A 4,653-nucleotide genomic window follows, 5' to 3' on the forward strand; every position below is an offset into this window, starting at 1 on the left:
ATTAAAGTTATTTTAGGGCCTTTTTTAATTAAAACCCTCTCTTAATTCATGCCTTAAGAAGCTCTATATTTAGTTTTACAAAGAAAGAAGTAGCTGTAATATTATTTGATCAAATTTAAGGGGTTCTCTCCCTTTTAAGACACAATAAATGAAGTTTATTTTATCATGTGCTGAAACAGAATGAGATTCATTCTCCTGCTGGGATATCTAAGACGTCTGATTTTGGCCTCCTTCTGAAATATCTCGGAGAAACATCGAGGCTAAGTTGTTTAAATTGAAAGAAGGTGGATTTTTATCGACATTTGCAAACTCACACCGGATCACAAAATGGTTGAACCTCAGCTGGAGGAGCCTCCAAACAAAGCATGTTTCATCACCATCTGCTGGACAATAGTTGGTGCATTAACAAGAAATATACAACCTTAGTTCAATTTACTCAGTCTGTAAAATCCACTGACATCATGTGAGGCAGAGTTAAGACGAGCACGATTGCATTTGTTCCCCCCATTGTTTTGATGGCTCCATGTTTTTGCAGCCTTTAAGCTGTCGCCTCCTCCTCCTCCTCCTCCCTGATCGATGATCGAGTCTGGAGCTCGTAATAAACTCCTCCAATCAGCACGAAGGTAACACGGGTGTCAAACCTGTCTGCTCCAATAGTAGAGATGATCTAACACCAGCCAGCGGGCATGAAAAAGAAACTCCAACACTCACAGACTGATGAATGTTTTTAAAGTATCCAATCACATGCGTCCAAAGAGTATCTAGAGAGCGCTCGTCTTCATTTAAACTGGAACAGATGAAGCACTGATGAAGTGAGGGAGCTGATCTCAGGCATGCGTCTGAATTAGGTTTGTCATTGAGGAGGGATTTTCACACCGATGTGAACGCTTCAGAGAGGATGCTGAGATGTTGAATATACTCTAACTCTTTTTTCCATTGGAGAGCTGTTGACTGCTGTGAGACTGATCAAGCATGGCACTTTCCTAACCATATTTCAATGTTTGATTAACAACTTCTGCTGTCTGGGTAGTCCACATTCTGAGAAATATTTTCTTTCTTTCCTAGAGCAAGACGATAAGATCATCCCCACCCTCATGCCGGTTAAGTACTTTGCCATGTTGGTGTTTATCTACAGCCTCACAGAGCTCGCTGTAGACTCTTTAAGTCTCTTCATTTCCTTTCTTGCTAAGCAGCCAAACTGGACTTTAGGGTGTATGGGTGGCAGAAAAAAAGCCCCCGGGTAAAAACAACTTTGCGAACATTTTCTGTGCGTTGAAACTTTCTGCCTAAACGTACTAAACGTCTTGCTCCCCGGAGGCTCAACCCGTTCTCTTTTAATGACCCTGGTCTTTCCAATAGAGCCACCCTCGGGGGACAAACATGACATTTTTTTTTTAGCCCTTCTGGTGGTCAAGCTCTACAAATAGAAAAATCATGACAAACTGTTGCATAAGGCAATCAATTCCTGAACTTTCTATGGAGGAAGGTTTGCTTTTATAGAGCACCATGAGTACGAGCCTCTATCTTTCTCTGCATGCTCACTCTTCCTCTAAACCTCCATTCATATTTTCTGGCTGAAATTAGACACACATTAGCACAAGGAGCCATTAAATATAAATCCCTCTTTCTTTTCAGTGGCTTTGGCACAGCCATTCTTCTGCAGTTATCAGGAACAGACAGGCGCACAAACAGGGCCTGTCTCTTTTATAGACACACAAACACACATGCTGCAGAGAAGTTCAAATGCCAGTCTTCTCACTGGTTTTATTGGCACAAACACACAATGAAGAAAGGGTAGTTAAAGGGCCACTGAGCATGACAAACAGCACAGTGTGGATTGTGTAAAAGAGACAGTTCCCCAAATTTCAACATTTTCTCTCTTACCTTTTCTCTGCCACTGGAGACAGTCTGGGCTTCACTCGTCCAGGTTTCGACACATCTGCCCCCTGGACAGCTTTTAATTGGAGATATTCTACACCAAGAAACACAGTAGTCATCATAATGAGAACTGCTGACTGCATGCTCTGATTATTCTGAGCAGGCATTGAGTTGGGCTGGTAGCAGCAGGTGTGTAAGCCCACTTTAGCCATGATGGGTGTAAGTTTTGTTACATTGTGCACTAGAGGTCTTCACAGGCCCAAAACAAGAGACAGGTCCGGTGAAAGTCCTTCTGAAAACAGACTGGAACTCAAATTATCCATTCATCCATTATCTACACTGCTTATCCTGTTCAGAGACCTTCTAGCTGTGAGGTAACGGCGCTAACCTCTGGTAATAAGAAAATATCTACTGAAAAGAAGTGATGTGCGAGTCGTGAGTCAATCGTTCCAAAGAGTCCTCATCTCCACTAACTAAATAAGCCTCGCCCTGTGAGGAAAACAACCACTTTGGCGCCTGTTCTGACTCAGTTCTCGCTCACACAGTCCGGTGCCCGGAGCTCGCTCTCTGCCCTGAGCTGAAGGTCTGACTCGAGTTACACGATTCACTCGCTGAGTCACTCAGTGATGTTATGTTTTTACTTCAGAGTTGGTTAAGTTGCCTGATCAGGTGACGGATGTCTCTCGTGCAGGGGTCTCCTGCACTGCAACCTTCTTTCTTTCTTCTGAGAGCTACTTTAGAAAAAATGAAAGCGCATCACATCGCTGTAACTACTGGTGTTGATTCTTTTGTCAACTGAAACGTTGCTACCAAAAACCTGCTTTCCCGCTCCCCGTGGAAACAGTATGTTTTCTGATTTTTCTTGTTGCGGCCACCTTCACTGTCCATCATAGATCTGGCAAAACAGGCTAACAGCACCGGACTCCTCACTTTAGCTCAACTAGCGTACAGCGTAACTGACCCGACCTGTCGACGGAGGTTGCTGCAACGTTGCTGTGATTGGTTCGGTTCAGACGTTGACAAACTTGCCAGGAGCATCACCGTTTTTTATTGACAGCTGATCGGCCTATCCTATTATTTTGTATTGGAGGGGGCGGGACATCTGTGCATTTGATTGAATTGAAGTGGGAAGAGGCATTCAAGCGGCATTTATTGTCTTCAGAGTCTGTGAAGCTCTTGGTGAGCCACTAAAATCCAGGCCGCAAGCTGCCTGTTAGAGACCATGCTCTCGTGCACATGCTCTATGAGCTCTGGGTAACTGACTCGAGTGACTCATAAACCTCCCATATATACTGAAAAGGGTTCTAATGCTAAAAATATGTATTATACATCATACTGTTCTTACCCATCTTACTGATGGCTTCATAATGTTCAGTAATGTTTCAGAAGTCCATTTGAGTATAATTTCATTCGCTCAGTTTGTGTATGCTGTGAGCTGCTTCTGAGTCAAACTCTCGCAGTCAGCCACAAATAATGTTCCTAACTTTGTCTTCAATTTGCATGAAGGATGCTCAGACAGAAGAGGTGTTGTTGGTTCAGGCCTCTTTCTATTCTTTTCCCTTTAGCCTCTTCTCCACCTCAGTAAAGAAGGCATCAATCTTCCCTTGGCTCTGCAGCCTCTAATTTGCTGCCTCTGCTGCCCAACATCTCTTTCACCTTTTGCACTGATCACAGGTTTTGTAGATTTGGCCTTAAAGGTCCTTTTTTGGGCCTTGAGTCTGTGTAGACCCGTGAAGACTTTCTGGGAAACCATCATCTACTGGTGACATTGATTCTTACAACTCTCGGAATTACATCTAAACGTGCCGCAGTGTCGAAATGGATCCAGAGTGCTAAAAACAGGAAGTGCCCTCATCTGATGGGTCCACTTTTGCAAACCATAACAACCACTTCAAAACACAGGTTCCCCTTTTGTTCAAATCTATTTCCTCGAGTCACCGACACTGAGCAGGGTCAGTGCACAGTTGGGTTGAGGTAAAAGTACGACTACGCGGGATACATTCTGGTTCAGGTAATGGTGAGGGCCATATTTTATCCCAGATTAGGATATCTAAATATTAAATTTTACATTGGTTAGCTGATTTTATGTCTGTGGCCTTGCAAATGATGATACTTTCCTCATTCTGCTTTGTTAGTACTTTGTTACAGTTGGTTTTCCACCTTGAAACATCCTGAAACATATAAAATATAGAGCTGAAACATCGGCGGAAACTTTAAGAAGGACGAGTTAGAACGGTTTGCAACATAGAGAAATTGAAAGACGTATAATGGGAGGGGAAATTTACAACACGCTCACTGAGAAGACGACAGAAAGAGAGCTGGCTGGGGTGTTGACGTTTTGTTGGTTGTGCAAAAGCAATGACGCAGCAGCCTTACAGTAAACATTAGCTAACATTACCAAGTAGAAATTGAAAGTTAGGACAGCTGAGTAGTCAGGACGATACTTTAGAACTGTTAACCTGTAATGAAAATATATATATATCTGCAAAGCTGGAATAACAGCCCCAATGAAGTCATCTCTGAACGCAGTGACAGTTCGTCCTTGCATGTTTGCCTAAAAGTTGTTTTTCAGTCATGACAGCCAAGTCTGATGTAAAAAAAAACGTCCTACTGAGCCAGGAGAAACTTCCTCTGACATTTTCCACATTCCTGTGCAACACAGACACACGCACACACACAGATAAAGAGAGAGAGAGTGAGAAAGAGAGAGTCACAGACACACAGTTGCTACAGGCCAACTAATCCTGTGTTGAGTCACTTCTCACAGAGCGTCAA

Source organism: Semicossyphus pulcher, unplaced genomic scaffold, assembly GCF_022749685.1.
Source record: "Semicossyphus pulcher isolate SPU_LCO1_2020_fin unplaced genomic scaffold, fSemPul1.0.p SCAF_9, whole genome shotgun sequence".
Classification (NCBI taxonomy): domain Eukaryota; kingdom Metazoa; phylum Chordata; class Actinopteri; order Labriformes; family Labridae; genus Semicossyphus; species Semicossyphus pulcher.